At 52.2% G+C, this 19,048-nt stretch overlaps 1 long non-coding RNA gene across 1 annotated transcript; it reads left to right on the top strand.

The window, feature by feature from the left end:
* The first annotated feature begins 977 nt into the window (after positions 1-977).
* Positions 978-19,048, top strand: LOC140844245 (uncharacterized). The gene is made up of 3 exons (XR_012122391.1): positions 978-1,181; positions 2,554-2,700; positions 18,564-19,048. It is a non-coding gene; the product is annotated as an uncharacterized lncRNA (long non-coding RNA).

The following is a 19,048-nucleotide window of genomic DNA, read 5'->3' as shown; positions in this document are numbered from 1 at the left end:
AGGCTCAGGCTTCTTCCTCCTCATTCAGCTGGTCGTCCAGGACCCTCCATGTGATCACAGATACGAGCCAGGCTCTGGCTTTGTCCTCGTGCAGTTTGCTCATGCCCTGTGGCCCTGCACAGCGCCTGTTCTCAGTCCAGAGGAAGCACTTCCATCTTATGAAGGACGCCTGCCAGCCCACCCAACTATATGACATGAACCCAGTCACACCGGGCAGGCTCACATGTCCTCAGGTTGCCACAGGCAAGTGTTCTGTCTCCCCAGAGCCTAGTAATGCCAGAGACTGTTCCTCAAAAGTGCATAATCCTCTGTTGCCAATAGCCTGGCCTTGCTGTGGAACGCCAGGACCTGCTTTTATTCTCCTGCTGGGACTCACCCTCAGCTCCATGCTGCATCCCTGCCTTTTCCCACTACTGGACACTTCCCACACCAGAGAGCCTGTCAAATTGGAGGACCCAAATGGCAGGACGGCTTGCCCCACAGCCTGGGCCTCCGCAGAGCCTCCTCCTGTTATGGAACCTGCTTACAGGGGGCCACCTTCCATGTCACCCAGAGTGACTGTAGTCTCTAACCCCACGGAGGGTCACCAGGCACTGTGCTGTCTTCACTGTGGTAAGAGAGAACAAATGCAGCAGTTTCTTTTTCTTGTGAGAGGATGTCCCAGCATACGCCTGGCTGCTGAATCCCTAACACTTCACTGAAATGGCAGGTCCCTGGGTCTTTTCTATATGCCACACTCTGGAGTGCATGTGACTTAGCCATGGCCTCCGACACAGAGGCACCTCTTGCTCCTCCTAGTCAGCAAGGTGTCATTGATGTCGTGGATCCATGTGATGTTCTATGGGATATACACATGGTCCTGATCTTTGGGATAATATGACAGAGGGTAGGACAGGTAAACAGAGCCCTGAGGCAAAATGTAAATAAATATTGTTGTCCCATGTTGTGAACTATTTCCAATCCTCTTTTCTAGGTGGAATAGGAACAGACACATTCACCCAATGACTGGATGCCCACCCCCTGCCTGGGGCCTCACCAATCTGCTCTAGCAATGATTTCACATCTGGCGCCGCAGCTGAAGCAGGGCTGGTACTGGGCAAGCCTGAGGCAGTCCACGAGTTTCTTCCAGGATCTGTCTGGTTTCTGCAGAGGTCAGAACTGGGAAGCTGAGTGGAGAAATGGTAGGTACCACCACCCCTTCATCATTAAGTTCTTCATCATTAATTTCTGCCACATCCCCTGGGATGAGATGGGATTTTTTTATTTACTATCTTAGGCAGGGCAAGAGAGTGGGGAGAATGCAGGCCTTCTCTGCTATGTCAGCTCCTACCCGGGAGGGCAGGGACCCAATATAGGGGTTACTGCAACCGTCAAACCAAGTGAATTCTACGAGGGACTACTGGGCGTGTCTGTGGACCCAGTGAGCCCACTGCAAGCCAGCTATCAGCAGGACTCCACTTTTTACCTGACCTCCATAGACGCCACTTTGAAAAAAGGCCTGTGATGATGCTTGAATTCTCCCACCATTAATGTCAACTCGAATTCTGTGCCTACTAGCCCCTTTCTCTAGTGAACAATCACCCAAATAACCACAAACCTTTTGGGAAACTTAAGAAATCAACATACTACAAACTTGCAGAGACCATAATACAATTTTGCAGAGAACTTCCTCCACCTCTTCAGTAGACGGGTCCATATCTGAAAATTGGCTCAGGTCCAAGCACTGAGCAAGGGACGGTGGCTTTCTATTGTCATGCAAATAGAAATGTCACCTTCCTCCAGCTCCTCCATTCCTGTCACTTTTTTTGGTGGTGGCTATTAAGCAGAGCCTTATGGACTGCCGTCTGCTTGGGCGCACCATGCTCACCATGCTCTATTCCCATCTCCACAACTTTCTGTGTGTCAAGCCCACCCGTCCGCCCCTCTGTCCTGGCCTGTCATTCCTGGCCTACATAATATATCCATTCCAGCATGCCCACTGGCATCAGCTTTTCTTCCTACAACATCTGTAAGACTCAGGTATTTCCACTTCGCTGAGTGTTGGCCACCACTCTTTCTAGACTTCTAAGGGCCAGTCCAGCAGGGAGCCTGCCCCATCCTTTGCTGTCCCAGATAGGTAATTAAATCTAGTGTCTCAAGAAAGTGCCCTCAAGTCGGTGGATTCTTGCTGATGAAGTCTTACCTTCCAGGCCCCTTAATCAAGCACTCTTCAAATCCAATCCCAGGAATGCCCCCAGGCCACTGCCAATATTCATGATAGTCACTATTCTTTCACCATATAGTCTTTCCTCTCTTATCAGACCCAGCATGTCCCCAGCTGGATTATTCTGGAATCCAACCCGAATTACTGCCTAGGAGAGGAAGCAGGGGTAGGTCCTGAGAGGGCACCTGTTGCCCTGCAGGGGTGGGCCCCCTGTGCCATCTTTTAGCACAGAGAGGTGGTGGCTCTTAACAAGGAAGGGTGGCCACTGCTATAGGCTCAGAGGGCCAGGGAGGCTTCTGTGCCAGCGTCCTTAAGGCCACTCACCCTAAGGTCTTTAACTCACATTGCAGGGCTCCCGACTTTCCCCACCAGGGCCCGACCTCCACCTAACTCCTTGCCTGAGCATTCGGACTTGCCCGGAGCTCTGCGCTCCACAACTTGTCTGCAGCCTCCATTCAGCTACATCTGGCCTCCACTGCCAGAGACAGGGGCTCCAGGTGAGCTACCACGGGGCTCTCACCTCGCACCCTAACACACCACTGCTTGTTAGTGGCCCGCGACCCTTCACCCCTCTGCAGGGCACCCGCACGACTTGGCAGTAACCAGCCAATTTTTTGAAGGCAGTGTTCCCTGCATCCTCCCAGCGCCCCTCCCCCCTCGGCCAGTTTTGAAATGCCTGAATTATCACACTCACACCGTCCACAGCGTTCCTGTCCTGTAGGAAATGCCCCAGGTCCTCAGTGGAAAATTCAGCATCTGAGCTGCTGGCTTTCTCTAGGGATTATCTGCTGCCCCTGTCAACCAGGAAAGCGTCTTCCCTCCCGTCCCCTGAGTGGGACAGTCCCCAAAACCAACCCCACCTTAGAACTGTTTCCTCAGACCACTTGCGTCAGTTCTGGAAGCAGACCCCAAGATGGGTCTCTGTGCAGGAGAACAGGGGGCACACGTGTGAGGGAAGATGGGCAGGGAACCGGTGGAAGCTCAGGGACATCGGACTGTGTTGGAGTCCGGACGCCTGGGAAGGAGAGAAGCGCAGGGGTTGCCTCGGAGTCTCGGGCCGTTCAGACGTGCCGAAATTGCCTGTGAGGGGAGTCCTGCGTCTCCCAAGACGGGGCCGCCTCGATCATCGTCCGGGACGCGCAGTGCGGGTCCCCGGTGTGGCCGCGCGGCCGTCTCACATCTGAGGGGAACTTCCACGGCCGCCGCCAAGCGTCTGGGTTTGTGTCTCTTGGAGCTCTGGAGCCAGAGGAACAAAGGCGTCGCATGTTCTGCCTGAGGTAGCGTGTGCTGCAGCTCGGGCTCTGTCCCTCCCTAGCCTTTTGGCCTTGGGTGTCCATAACCTCCCTGCGCCTCTTTCTCCCCACGTATGAAATGGGAATAAACACTGTGATGATACACGGGAAAGTGCCCAGCACAAATGGACTCTCAATAAATTTGGTTGAATCAGATTTATTCAACACATATATACAGAACAGCTAGTGTAGACCAGGCACTATTCTGCTCCTGAGGAGTCTTTGGATGAGTAAAATACAGCACAAGCCCAAGGACGGGCCACCTGTGGTGTGCAGAATAATGCCCCCCACCTGCTGCCCAAGATGTCCATGTCCTGATCCCCAGAACTCGTGAGCACACAACCTGACGTGGTGAAGGAGTAGCAAGCCGACCCTGGGGCAGGTGTCCAGCTGCACCCAGGGGCACCACAGGGATCCTTATGAGGAAGAGGGAGGCAGAAGCCAGGGTCTCCGTGATGACGGGACTGGACGGGATGTGCTGGGACGTGGTGTGATGTGGGCTCTGCTGGCCACTGCTGGCTCTAAGGGCAGGAGAGGCCACGAACCAGGAATGTGGGCAGCCTCTGGAAGCTGGGAAAGGCAAGAAAACAGATTCTGACCCAGAGCCTCCAGGAGGCATGCAGTCCTGCCAACACCTTGGTTTTAGCCCAGTGAGACCCATTTTGGATTTCTGACCTCCAGACCTGTAACATAATAAATCTGTTGTTCTAAACCACTAAGTTAGTAGTAGTTTGTTACAACAGTGTCAGGAACCTAATCCAGTATCTTACAGAGGGATACCGTTACCCTCCAGACAGCTGTTTGCCCAGGACTTGTCCCGTCCAGCGGGACTTAGTTATTTGTGGGGACGAGGGGGATCCGACCTGAAAGAAAATGGGGGCGAGAGAAGAGCGAAGGCAAGACAGTATTCTGATCAAGCCTTCAAATTTTATTGTAAGACGGGGGTAGATATACACCAGTGTTCAGGGGCAGAGTGGGCCATAGGATACTTGTAGGCAGGGGATTGGCTGCATAGCAGGGGTGGCACAGCGAGTTACATTCTGATTGGTATATGATAATGGGGAAGGAGGGGGAGAAGAGTATCTCTTGGCGCGCGCGGGCTTCCTTGTTGGCGCGCGCGGGCTCGTAGCTAATCTCCAAGAAGTGAAGCAGGAACCTCATGAACTGTGGCCATCTTGTTGTCTTTGTGTGGCTCCCAACATCTCCTCTCTTTCTATTTATTTTAGAAAGGTGGGCCTTAATCGAGTGAGGGAATAGAGGCCTGGCTCCTCCAGCAGGGTAACATCCTGCAAATGCTCTCGGTATCTTTTAGGGAGGAGAGGCAGAGCTGAAAGCCAAATTGACCTTAATATATCAAGGCTTTATGTACATATGGATACCAACCTCTATGCAAGCCAGGCGTATTCTCAGGGAGGACCAGAGAGGTTCTAGGAAGAACCCTCCCTTGCGGTACTTTGTCTCGCACTCATCTCGATGCCCATACCCTCATAGTTAGGGGTATGTCTGGCTCTGGCTGACCAGCATATGGGCCACATTAAGTACGGTGCCAGAATCGATGGTACCATGGTTGAGGCGCCTGTAAAGTTGAAAACCGGAGACCGGGAGCATTGGTTGGCTCGGTGTAAGACTCTTCATCACAGGCTGTAAGTCTGTGATAATGAACAGCAACCGCTGGCTTGACGAGCTGGTCAACTTGCTCTCGAATAAAAACTGTCAGTTTTCTTAAGGCCCAAGGGCCAAGAGACACTAAAAGGAAGAATCCTGCCAAGGGTCCAAGGATGGTGGGGATCAGAGTAGTTAACCAAGGGGTGGCAGAGGTCCAGTTTTTATACCAGGCCTCATCCTTTTCTCTTTGTTTTTGCCTGGCTTCTAGGTTTTTCTTAACTTTATCAATGCTATCTTGCACTAACCCTGTTTTGTCTTTATAGAAGCAACATTCTTCTTTAAGAGCAGCGCAGAGGCCTCCTTCTTTCAGGAAAAGGAGGTCTAACCCTCGGCGATTTTGGAGCACTACCTCAGAGAGAGAGACAACAGATTCTTTCAGGCTGTCTAAACCCTCTTGCAGATTTTGTATGTCTTTGTCAATAGCCTGACTAAGAGCATAATATTGTTGTTTAGAAGTAATTATGGAGGCAATGCCTGTTCCAGCTCCAGCTGCTCCTAATCCTAATAATACAGATAAGGTAATGGCGGTTACTGGCTCACGCTTAGTGCGAGTAGAGCCCGAGTAATATGGAAGGAGGTCTTCGGTGGGATGTATGGAAATCTTGGGCATGAGCATGACTAAAACACAATATTCATTGTTAGACATTAATAAGCGCGGGTTAACGGAGGGCGTTATGCCAAAGGAGCAAGCAAAATAAGTACCGTTGGGCGCGACAAGGAATTCATAGGACAGCGGGGGTGAGAAGGAGCTGTTACAAATGGGTACTAGCTGAGGGGGTAGACGCAAGAGGGGGCTATGTATACAGAGGCCTATTCCCGAAAGCTGCGTCAATGTGAGACCCGGAGAGGTTTCTGAAAAACGGGAGGGGTCTGACCAGCGAGTCTTGCTGGAGTCATTGGTAAGTATGAGGTCTGCTGAGGTGTTTACTAAAACTGCTATCCCTTCGTAAAACGGGGGAACGGGGGAGAAACATAACCAGCACTCGCTATATCCAGTGGAGTTAAGGGATTTTGCAGTCACATTAGCCAGGCCTTTAAGGATTTCGCCTGTGGAGGGTAAAACCGGGGGGAGCAAGGCTTGGAAAACAGTACTAGTAGACAGGGGAGAAGGGTTAGAAGGTCTTGGGTCTCTTGCCTTAGGGGCAATAGGGCCAAGGACAACGTGCTTGTTGGCGTTTGGAATGGATCGAATTAATTTGATTTTAAAAGTGAGCCCAGGGTCCTTTCCTGAAACATAAAGCCTTAGCCCCCATTCATGTCCCCTGAGCCATCCATCAATAGGGGCCCTTTTTCCCTTGTCAGTAAAGGTAATGGAGAGCGGTGTACATCGCCCCCTTGTGGATTGGGTGCTTTGACATTCTGGGGTAACAGTTGAGTTAGGCTTGGGATTCCAAGCCCTACTTACAGTTATATAATCCCAGGTGGAGCTAGGCTTCCAACTAGCATCTCCCGTAGTCTCACACCCCCAGGAGTCACAGAAATAGGAGTCTCTATATCCACATTTATAGTTAAGGGCTCGATCTCTATGAGCTCCCGGGCAGACATAAAATTCTGTTTCTCTGAGGTAGGTTCTCCTAGGGGTGTTGTTACACCCAGGAGAGGTGGTAGATTGTCCCTCAGGGTAGGTCTCAGGGGAGGTGGAAAAAGGAAAGTAAATGTCTGGGGTCCCCCAGGCCGCAGAAGCTCCAGCGGCCAAGTCACAGAGATCAGGGGCAAGAACAGGCCATGGGGGGGTACTTGCTAAGGTGGAAGAACTGAAAACGACGTCTCCTGCTTCATTGGTGACTGTCCAGGTGAAATTGGAAATCTGATGGGTCCAAACGGGGCGAAAGGTCATGACGAGGGTCAATAGTGTACATATCTTCATTTTTGCCTCCTGAAAATAAACAGAAAGGGAAGGCTTCTCAGGGGTTAATATGCCCTGGACTGGAATTATTATTGTTTCTGCCTCTATTTGCGTCTAGGAGTTTAATGAGCCTATCTGGGAGCCATCGGGCATTTTGTGCCTTAGCATCATATATACAAGCATGTCCTTTCCCCCATATGAGCACAGGGTCAGGCCCGTGCCATGTATTGGTCATCGGATCTCTCCACATAGCTTGTGCATAATTATCTGCCGTGGAGGGATGCCAAAGGCGATCAGCAGCGGTTTTACCCGCGGAGTCATAAGTAAGGAAATTGAGAACAAACAGTGCATGATTTAGGAGTGTCTTTGCATTACCTGTTCTCGGATAGAGTACTTCTCCCCCCGACTGAAGTTTGAATAACATGTTTTTAAGGGTTAAGTGGGCTCTTTCAACAATGCCTTGGCCTTGGGGATTATAGGGAATTCCTGTTACGTGCTTAATATCTAACTGCGCACAGAACTGTTTAAAGCTAGAGCTGGCGTATCCAGGCCCATTGTCAGTTTTTAAGATTTTAGGTTGTGGTAGATATGCCAGGCATGAGAGAACATGGGTAATAACATTTTTAGTTGCCTCTCCCGTTTGCAAGGATGCACATAGGAAACCACTACATGTGTCAATAGACACATGGATATATTTTAATTTACCAAAGGGAGGGTAATGAGTGACATCCATTTGCCATATCTCTCCTGGAACTAACCCCCGGGGGTTGATTCCGTTATGAGGCTCTGGGAGGAGAGTTAGACATCCTTGACATTGTCGAACTATTTGACGGGCCTGTTCTCGGGTGATTGAAAATTTGAGTCTAAGAGTGTGAGCATTGAGATGATGTAGTTCATGAGCCCGTTGGGCTGCAGCCAAGGGTGAGTCTGGCGTGACAGAGGCTACTAATTGAGTCGCCAGATCAACCCTGTCATTGCCTTTGGCAAGCGGCCCTGGAAGGCCAGTGTGAGCGCGTATGTGCCCGATGAAAAAAGGGGCATCGCGGCTTAAAATTAATTTTTGCAATTTTGCGAATAGGGGGGAAGCATTTGTAGAGGGATGTATGTAAGGCACTGTCTCTAATAGGGGAACAGAGGTTGCTACATAGGCACTATCAGTGTAAAGGTTAAAGGGGGCATCTATTAAAAGCTCAAAAACCTTGATTATTGCAGTTAGTTCAACAAGTTGTGCAGAAGAGAGGTCTGTCTGTATTCGAGTAACTTGCCCATTAATACTGAAAGCGGCTATACCGGAGGAGGACCCATCAGAGAACACCATTACAGCCCCAGCAATTGGCGTGGTTTTAGTCCTTTTGGGAAAGACAACCGGGGTCTTTTGAAGGAACTGGACTAATCTGTCTGCAGGGTAATGATTGTCTATTGTCCCCTGGAAGGAGGTGCAGCTAATTGCCCAATCATCATCATGTTGAATAAGCCATTGTAATTGAGATGTATTGTATGGGAGGGTTATAACTTCAGGGTCTCTCCCAAACAACTTGAGAGCTGCCTCTCGGCCTAAACGTAAGAGGGCAGCAACTAATTGAGGATAGGTAGCTAAGACTCTAGGGGGGGAGGCTGGCAAATGAACCCAAAATAGTGGATGGTTCTGCCAAAGGACTCCTGTAGGGGAGAAGGGGGTAGGGAAAATGAGCAGCCACAAACTTAGATGTGGAGAGAAGTAGCTAATGGTCTGTTCAGAAATAGCCCGCTCTACAATGGTTAATGCCCTTTGTGCTTCTGATGAAAGCGAGCGGGGGGAGGAAGGATCAGGGTCTCCACGTAGGACATCAAACAAAGGCTTTAACTCTCCGGTGGTCAGCTTTAAATAAGGCCTGAGCCAGTTGATGTCTCCTAGCAGACGCTGAAAATCATTAAGAGTGTTTAAGGAGCTTCTCTTTAACTGAATTTTTTGAGTGAGGATTTTATTAGAAAATAATTCAAAGCCTAAAAATAGTTGGGGGGGGTGGACCTGGACCTTTTCTGGGGAAATTTGTAGTCCTCGATCTCGGAGGGCAGTGACTAGCTGTTGACTGGCCGCATAGAGCTGTTGCTGGTCAGGACCGGCAAGAAGAATATCGTCCATATAATGGATAATATACAAAGTGGGGAAGAGCAACCTAAAGGGGTCTATAGTCTGGGCTACAAACTTTTGGCAAAGAGTAGGGCTGTTGGCCATTCCTTGTGGGAGAACTCTCCACTGAAACCGGGGAGAAGGCCCTACACAATTGGTAATGGGTATACTAAAGGCAAAACGTTTGCAATCATCAGGATGCAAAGGTATGGAGAAAAAGCAATCTTTTAGATCAATTACTAATTTGACATACCCTTTAGGAATGGCTATTGGAGAGGGAATTCCCGGTTGTAATGCACCCATAGGGACCATGGTCTTATTAACCGCCCTGAGGTCTTGTAGGAGCCTCCACTTGCCTGATTTCTTTTGGATTACAAAGATTGGGGTGTTCCAAGGGGATGTAGAAGGTTCAATATGTCCAGCAGCCAGCTGTTCCTGCACTAACTCTATGGCTGCATTTAATTTTGTAGTGGTAAGGGGCCATTGATCGATCCAGACAGGAACATCACTTTTCCAAGTAATCTTGTCTGCCTGGAGTGCAGGAGGAGCAACGGCCCTTACGAAAAATGTTTTTCAAACCCTAAACCTGAGCGGTCTATCTTAGGCGTGGCCAGTATCGGGTTGGGATCTCCCTGTTTTAGTTTGCCCAACCCTTGACCAGGGAGGTAACCCTGTGAAAGCATCTGCTGTGTTACAACTTCATTAGGGCTACACATGATGACTTTCATTTGAGAAAGGATATCTCTTCCCCAAAGATTTACTGGCAACCCAGGAACTACGAAGGGTTGAATGAATCCGGTATTTCCTTCTTCGTCTTCCCAGTTTAGTAACTGTGAGCTCTGTAAGGTGTTTCTTGACTGCCCAATTCCTTGTAGATGGGTCAAGGAAGCGTGTAAGGGCCAGCTGGAGGGCCATGAAGCCTGAGATATGACCGTAGAGTCGGCCCCCGAATCTAAAATTCCTTCAAATACTTTTCCTTGGATCTTAAGCTTAAGAGTGGGGCGTTCTTTAGTAATAGCTTGGATCCAATATAAGTCTGAAGAACCTGGGGTAGAGGAGCCTCGCTTCTTATGAATAGCAGGGTGAGATGTACTTAAAGGGAGGGGGAGTGCCTGCGCAAGGCGCTGACCTTTCATAATGCTGACAGGGCACTGGGGAGCACTAGCAAGAATTTTTATTTCTCCAGTATAGTCATTGTCAACTAAGGAAGGGTGGACAATAAGGCCGTTTATTGTGGTGGAAGCTCGCCCTAAAATTAGAAAATAAGTATCTTTGGGAGGTGGGCCATAAATTCCTGTGGAAATAATTGTAACTCCCTCTTCAGGCGTTAATATTGTTGAGGAGGAGGCACAGAGGTCAAGTCCTGCACTCCCGGGTGTGGCCCGATAGAGGGCGGGAGTGCTACAGCTAGGCTGTTCCCCGAGGCCGGCTGAAATGGAATTGGCTGGGGGGCCCGGGGCTGGCCCCTCAGCCCGTTTCCCTGAAAAGGGGGGGTGAAAGGATTTGTGGTACTATAAAAAGGATTTGTTGGATTGTTACGGCACTCTTTGGCCCAGTGCCGCCCCTTATGGCAGCGAGGGCAAATACCGGGGACTGACCCAACTCTAGGAGGAGGAGCTGAGGTAGGGCATTGGCGAGCGAAATGGCCTGGCTGTCCACATTTAAAGCAGTTACGCATAGGCGGTGCGCCCCTGGGGAAGGAAGGAGGATAAGAAGCCGGGGGAGTCTGAACAGCGGCACCTACAGCTAAAAGGGCTTGGACTTTGGATGTAAAAGGATCGACATCTCTACACATTCTCAGCATTTCATCAAGAGTTTTGTCTCGAGTCTTACCGCGGAGGACGGCTCGACATGCCGAATTGGCGTTTTCATAGGCTAGCTGTTTTACAATCTTATCATTGGCAGCTGCGGAACCAAGGGTCCTTTCGGCGGCCTCTAACAGTCTGCTAACAAATTCGCTATAGTCTTCTTGCGAGCTTTGAGTGATCTTAGTTAGAGGAGTGTTAGCAGTCCCGGAAGCAGGGAGTGATATCCAAGCGCCCAAAGCGGCATCTTTCACTTGAGATAAAAGACCAAGGGGAAGGCGCTGCTGTCTGGTTTCAGAGATATATCTGCCCTGTCCCGTAAGCTTATCAAACGTCCAGGACGCTGTTGGGGAATGAGGGTCTTTTACATTGGCAGCAGCGATGGTCTGACAGCGGTCAGCAAAATCTGCCTTCCAAGTTAGAAACTGACCACGGGTAAGCACAGCCTGGACTATACGCAGCCATTCACCTGGGAGTAAATGTCCTCCTCGAGACAGCGAATCAAGAACAGAAAGGGTAAAAGGGGCATTGGGGCCATAAGCCTTAACGGCCGCGTTCAGCTCTTTTAAGCTTTTGAAATGGATTTTGTGAAATTCTCTAGGGCCATCGGCAGGCTCGGCCGGCTCTGGCTCAGCCTGCTCTTCCCCCTCACTTTCTAATTCCTGAGCAGCAGGGGCGTCTTCACCATCGCTTTCAAGATCGCCCTCTTCCGGGCTACGTGTTGTGGAGGTGGGGCCAGAGCGGGCGGAGGCCCGGGTAAGAACAGGAAAGAGCAGTTTTTTAGGTTTTGTGGCTGTAAGCGGTTTCTTAGAGAGGCTCCTTTGCGAAGATAATGAGGGACGAACTGGTTGGGAGACAACCAATTTTTGGAGATGGCAAGTTATTCTTTGTTCTACTATCTGTGCTATTAGGTCTTCAGTGCTGGTAGGGGGGCTAACAGGACCGGGAGCCGGAGGGGGTAGCGGAGGGGCCGACGGGGGCAAAAAGGCCGAGGCGCAAACATTGGGAGGCCGAATAGGGGGAGTGTAAGAAGGGGGGTTAAGCGACGGGGCGGCAAGGGGCCAATCTGGGTTGTGATACCTGGCCGCCTCGTCTTCTAGTTCGGCCGCGTCTCCCGGATCTAAAGGTTCGCTATTTTGGCTCTTAGTCACGACCGGAAAAACCTTTTGTGTATCGACAAAGTCCGAATCTCGAGGGAGAGGCGGATAAATGCAACATTTGGGAGGGGTATCATGGAGGGCACCGAGCAAAGATGGTGTTAGGCTAGGGGAGGGGGATTTAGCTGATTTTGGAGCAGGGGGATCACTCGAAAGAGACGATTTTGAGGCCGCCCGAGATAGGGGGCGGAGGCAATATTCTGCCACTGACAAGAGTTGACGTTTATCAGGGTCAGTATTTTCAACAATATCTCTGATAAGACTCCAATAGGAAAATACTGAAACAGGAACAGAGTCAGGGCCGTTTTTGATAAGATAATCATTTAAATCTCTACCTACTTTCTGCCATTTTTTAGGATGAATTTCGGGGCCATTAACAATAAACCACGGACAGACTTCATCAACAAAAATAAAAAACTTTACCAAGTCTTTCTTTTTAACTCGAACTCCTCTCTCCCTAAGCGAACTTTTTAGATCTCTTATGAAGACCGCTTCTTTACTTAATCTAGTTCCCATTTTCTTATAAGGCGGCCGGTACTCACCAGGGATGACGACCTCCGTGAGCGGCGAAAGGCGTCTCCTATTGTTTCATCAAGAAGGGGTCTGGCCAGACGATATCTTACTCGGGGGTCCGCCTGCGAAGGATCCGCGCCTCTGGCCCCACGTTGGGCGCCACTTGTCCCGTCCAGCGGGACTTAGTTATTTGTGGGGACGAGGGGGATCCGACCTGAAAGAAAATGGGGGCGAGAGAAGAGCGAAGGCAAGACAGTATTCTGATCAAGCCTTCAAATTTTATTGTAAGACGGGGGTAGATATACACCAGTGTTCAGGGGCAGAGTGGGCCATAGGATACTTGTAGGCAGGGGATTGGCTGCATAGCAGGGGTGGCACAGCGAGTTACATTCTGATTGGTATATGATAATGGGGAAGGAGGGGGAGAAGAGTATCTCTTGGCGCGCGCGGGCTTCCTTGTTGGCGCGCGCGGGCTCGTAGCTAATCTCCAAGAAGTGAAGCAGGAACCTCATGAACTGTGGCCATCTTGTTGTCTTTGTGTGGCTCCCAACAAGGACTGGGGCCCCAGGTGGCACATGGCCCTGGGAGAGGTGGGAGGGCAGCAGAGGGCAGAGGTGCTGTGGAGCAAGCTGGTTTGGGGGATGGCAGGGCTGGGCTGGGCCACGCGGCGTGTGACTGCAAGTCCCTGGGCTGGTGGGGGCACTCGCACACACGCAAACACACAATGCAGGCTGCATGTGCACGCATGCACACTTGCACGTGTATACATACCAGTGATACAGGCACTCAAACATGTGACACTGTTGGACATGGGCCCACCCATTGCTCAGATTCCACCTGTGCGTGGTGACCTCTCTCAGCATCCACATTTCCACAGGGGCAGTATAGCTTAGCAGGAGGGGCTGGGGTCCCTGCCATGGCCGCTTCATGTGGGAGGTGCCTAGAAGTCATTTCTTGGCCTGGGGCCTCCTGCCCCTGCACATGTTCCCCTCCAACCTTCTCTGTAAGATGGAGCCTTACCATGAATGGCTGGTCACCCAAAACCTCCCCATGGCTTGTCTGTCTATCAGTCACTCATTCAGGATACACTTACTGACACTGGCTGTGTGCTGATGCCCATCCTGACTGCTCTGAACCCCAAGGAAAGTAAGCCATGGCACACACCTGTAAGGTGTGATATCTATAGTAATCAGAGCTGTGGCCAAGTGGGAACAGCTAGGGGCCTATAGAAAAACACGAGATCCTAGCCCAGCCCTGGGGATCAGGGAAAACTTCCCTGCATAATGACAGGCTGAGCCTTAGGACAACAAGGAGCTGGCTGGGCAAAGGTGGGGTGGAGGAGGGCAAGGGAAGGCAGTCATGCCAGGCTGTGCCACTTGTTTAGAATGAGTTCCCTGGTGAAGAGGCACGGGGGGCTGGAGCAAGGGGCAGCTGGGGGCTGCTGCAGCTATGGAGCTGGAAGGATGCGGGTGCTTCCAAGACAGCTGTAGGATCGGGGTCTGATGTGTGGCACAGGGACAGACAGGAGTGGGGGTTGGGAGCTGTGGTCAGGGCTGTCTGGCTGATTCCTGTGACATTGAAAATGGCCCCAAGGCTCAAAGTCAAACGCTGGGAGCAGGGGAAGTGCTTCCTGGGAGTGTGGGCAGAGCAAGGGTGCGGTGGCAAGGGAGGTGGCGTGTCCCACAGTGTCAGGCAGGAGAGCCCCTGGCCAAGCCACAGACCCACCAGACAGCTCGACAGAGAAATCCAGCAGCTACTTCCTTTGCAGCTGAGATGTCATGGCTTGGAGGAGAAATGACCTGTCCAGGTCAGACAGTAGTGTCTCATGGAGCCGGGTTTAAACCCAGGCTTGGGGGACTGCATTCTGGCCTCACCCTCCCCAGCCATCACACTTCAAGGCCAGTCTTGGTGATGGAGAATCAAGAGTACGGGGAACCAGTGACCAGCCCAGCCAGGGTCATACCTCCAGGGCCTTTGGGGACGGGACCAGGACACCAAACTCCCTGTGCAGGTGAAATGAGCTGTGGCCCTCCAGGGAGAGGACGGAGGGCCCGCAGCTGATTCAGTGCTCTCACACCCTCTCTACATGGCTGCCCGCTGCCATGTACCCCCTGAGAAGTGCACATCCCCATCCTGCCTCCCTTCCGAGAGGACTGCAGCCTAGCCTGGCTTGTCCCCTGTTCACACGGCTCAGCAAAGCTGGGCCTTCCAGGAATGCAGGCCTGGCCAGAAGAAACAGAGTTTAGGGCTTAGAACTGAGCCGCTCTCGTGAGCCTCATGAGGTAGGTCCTGCTGGAGCCTGTTTGCTCGAAGGAAATGTGAGGCTGGCTCATGTATCCTAAAGCTCCAGCAGCTGGGATGGTCTTTTCACGTCTGCTCTACAGCCCTTGGCCCCATTCCAGCCTACGGGTTGGACAACAGATGCCTGGTCCCTGCAGAGAGCCCCCAACTCTGGCCTCAGCCTATCCACCTCCTCACTCCCCACAGGTCCCCCGAGGTTTCCGTGCAGCCCCAGCCAGAGGAATGTGAGCCATTCCCGGCATCTCCTCCCCTGTGGCCAGCCCAGAGAGGGGCTGGGGCCTCTGGGCCATTCTGACAGGAAATTAGCTGGGCCTGGCCTTCCCCACTACCAGCTGCTCTGCTGACCCTGACCCTGGGTTTTTCGAAACCTGATACAACAAATTTCAGAACCTCTTCTCTGTTCCTGAGGAGGCCTGGCTGACTCTGCATCTAACAGGCCTCCAGTCTGCATACAGGTCTGCCTTCCCGCCCTGGCAAGAGGGCCCTGGGACTCCCACCCCTGCTGTGACCCTAAGCAGGTCCTGCCATCCTGGGACAGCGGTCTCCCCATGTCTGACCCTCTAGGCAGAACCCATGTGTGGAGAGGCTCCAACATGGAAATGGGTTGGAGGTGTGCAGACTGGACATGGAGAGACCACATAAGAGGCTGTGGCTGTCCAGGGAAGAGTGAGGTGGTCTGGAGCAGGACAGGACAGTGAAGCTGTGAAGAACTGTGCAGCCCGAAGCTGCCGAGGAAACAAGTGGGAGGCGCTGGTGGCAGTCTGGCCATAGAGGCCGGGGGCGGAGAGCCAAAGGCCCCCGTGGTTCTGAGTGGCAGAACGGCCAGTGCCTGACACGGAGAGGGTGAGCACAGGGGCGCCCGGGGTTGTAGTGGGGGTGGGAGAGGGTGTCAGTTTGGCCTGGGACACCAAGAGGCTGAGGTGCCTTGGATCCAATGAACACTTGGATAAGCAGAAAGGAATGAACTGGAGATACACATTTGGGAGGAAGACAAGTAGATAGTCTGTAATCTAAGCTGAGACATGGATAAAGGTGCTGCAGGCGAGTTTGGAGTAAGAGAAGAGAGGAGAGAGGCAGCCTGCGGCCAAGGATGCTGGTACTGCCATGCAGGAGAGGATGGTCCTAGGGGGCCCAGACGCGGGACAATCGGAGGAATGCTGTGCTGGGCCGGGAAGCAGAGCCCAGAGCCATCAAGAGTGCCAGAAGTTGCTGGAAAACTAAGAGGAGGACAGAAAAGTGGACTTAGGATTTGTTGCCCTGGAGGTCACTGGCTACTTTGGGGGGCACATTTCAGTGGTGTGAGGGGCATAGTGGACTGGAAGGTGCCCAAGAAGTGGGGAAACTGTAACAGCTCCCTGGGGATTTTACTGTGAACCAGAGGGGGTGTCAGAGTGGATTCCTGGTCGTCTTTATGGCGAGACTGGTTTACTGCCCAAGAGCATGTCTGACTGTTGTCAAGGAGGCTCCTGTTGGGACAGGAGGTTGGCAGTACCCGAGAAAGATGGGTGACAAGCAGAAAAATGGTTTGGGCCCAGCAGGGGGCCTTTCCAGGGCCACTCGGCAAGCCAGGGGCTGAGCAGAGGGAGGTGCAGCCCATGGTCTCCCAGCTTACCCTGCCCCACTGCTCCCCAGAGATATGGGAAGCAGCCCCAAGAGTCACCACATTCTGCCCCAGCCTGAGGAGTGAAACTTCCCCAAGGTGCTGAGCTTAGGAAATGTGAGAACGTCTCCCAGAAGTCCCAAAGGCAGTTTCGGAGGCACAAGGGTCCTTGGGGCTCAGAGGGAACCTCGCCTACCCTGTGCACTGTGCTGACTGGGCGTTCCTGTGACTCCTCTGTGTCCCCAGCTTCCTCGATGGCCAGTGCTTGCATTTTATGGACCCTGCTTAACCCTAGTTGTTCGAAAGGAGGGACTGGAAATAGCTGGAGAGACAGGGTGGGCCTACAGTGGCAAGGAGCTAAGCATCTCTGGGAGAACAGTCACAGGCTTTGTGGCCTGTCACGGACATAAGGCCCACTGCAGTGTCAGGAAGCCTAGAGACATGCTGGGGGACATCTCTGGTCCCTCCCGGCCAGCCTGGCGATACCACCCAGCCCTGCCAGTGTGGTATCAGGCTTACCACAGGGCAGTGGCCTTGAGAGGGTAATCCCTGGACCAGGAACGTCAGCATCACCTGGAAACATGTTAGAAGGGCAGTTCTCAGCCCCCTGCATGCATCTATTGACTCAAAAACTCTGCGCGCCTGAATCCAGCAGTCTGTTTAACACACCTTCCCACCAATCAGAGGCACCACAGCCATAAGGTATCAAACCAGCCATCCCTCCATGAACCCAATCCACCAATTTAGAGTCGAAATCCAACCGCCCATTTCTGTATCCAATTTAACCGTCCAACCAGCTACCAATCATCCACCTTAACATTCCACCTAGCCGCCTTTGCCCAGCTACCAGATCCAATCTGAGCTGATGGCTCATCAGCCTAAATATCCCTTTATTCATAGGACATACATACTCAGTCATCTGTTGCCCATTCCTACAACCCATTTATCCTAGAAAAGAGTATTTGAAGCTCTAGTAACTATCACACCCACATCCCCGTTCTGAGGTGACACAAACATTTCTTTCTCCTTCAAGCTTGAGGACTATATTCCCTGTGTTTGATGAAAACAGTCATGCTTCCTTCCCTGGACGGCCCTCATTAGACCACAGCCTGGTTCCTGGGATTCCTGGGCTAAGGCAACTATGTTTCTGTGGGTATTATATAGATACACATAATACGCAGGTATGTGTATGTGATTGTGTGATGTATTCATGCGCGCGCACACAACTTCTAACTTGAGTAGCTTGGCATAAAACTCCGCCCAAAAGAGGCTGTGCTCGGAGAGCACGACTGTTCGGTAACACCGAGAGATCAGGTCACTTCAAGCTACAGAGTCCACCCCGAACAGTGGAAGTTTTCCCAGTGCGTTCCATTAAGTTTTCCATTAACTGAAGTTTTCCATTAACCTGTTGTTGTTCAACTCTGCCTTGAAATTGTTGGAATCCAGAGCGACGGGCAGCTCAGTAGCCCAGGCACTGCAGGACACCCACCACCCCATCCCTGCACAAAGCCCCCGTTCACAGGACAAACGCACAGCCGCCTCTGCTGGAGGGCGGAGCCGGGGTTCACATCGCACCGCACGCCCGCGTCCGCCGCGGGTCTGAGTGGGCACCTCAGCCAAGCGGCGGCCGCGCAGGCACTGGCCGTGAGTGAGAACTGCTGTCTCCTGGGCAGCAGGTGGCTCCACCTCTCGGTGGAACACCCTCCGGGGACTTCCGCTCTTTCTCGGAATAACAGTCTAAGTCCTTACAAGTGTTTGCAAAACCCTTCTTGATCTTCCCCAGCTGCCCTTTGGACCTCATCTGCCCCCTTGTTTGTGGGCAGCTGCCTCACGGCCGCCCTCACCAGACCCTCTTCCCCCTGAGATGTCAGGGCTGGCCCCTCACTTTTTCAGATCTTTGCTCAAATATTACCTGATCAGAGATGCCCCTCCTGTGTCTGGAGGTGCTCCCCCGCCTCCCCGTCTTGCTCCTCACCTGGGTGCAGGAGGTGTCTGCTTCCCACCCGTCTCTCTCCCATGCGCAGCATGCCTCGTGAAGGCAGTGGCCTGCTGTTCACAGCTTATTTTTCAGCACATAGAAGCCTTCTTGGGGTACAAGCAGGCACGCGGATAAGCCCTGGGTAACAGCTAGAGGAAGGTGTGAGTGGCGCAGAGGGACAGCTGCCGGCCGAGAGAGGAGAGTGCGCCTGCAGAGAAGCGGGGCTAGCTGAGGGCCCCAGAGATGGAGAGAAGAGCCGCCTTCCTGACATGCCAGCTCGGCCTTCAAGAGGCCTGAATGTCAGTGAGTACTGCCAGGTGGCCCGCTGTATCCTCAGTCATCCCCGCACCCTTTCTGAGGACAGTGGGGTTTTTGTTCCTTGCAACCAAAATTGCCTTGACTTGAACACTGTCACTCCACCCACCCACCATCATGTCTCCACGCCTACATCTAGCCTCCTGACCGCCTAGACATTTGTCTGTCTACAAATCACACAGCCCACTGGGCCCTGTGTCCCTACAAGCACCCACCAGCCTAGAGCCCACCCAGGCACCCAGCAGCATGTAACCAAACAACTA

This window comes from Manis javanica, chromosome 11 (genome assembly GCF_040802235.1).
Source record: "Manis javanica isolate MJ-LG chromosome 11, MJ_LKY, whole genome shotgun sequence".
Classification (NCBI taxonomy): Eukaryota; Metazoa; Chordata; class Mammalia; order Pholidota; family Manidae; genus Manis; species Manis javanica.
The sequence above is the reverse complement of the archived record's forward strand: the minus strand, read 5'-3'. Positions and strand labels throughout refer to the sequence as shown.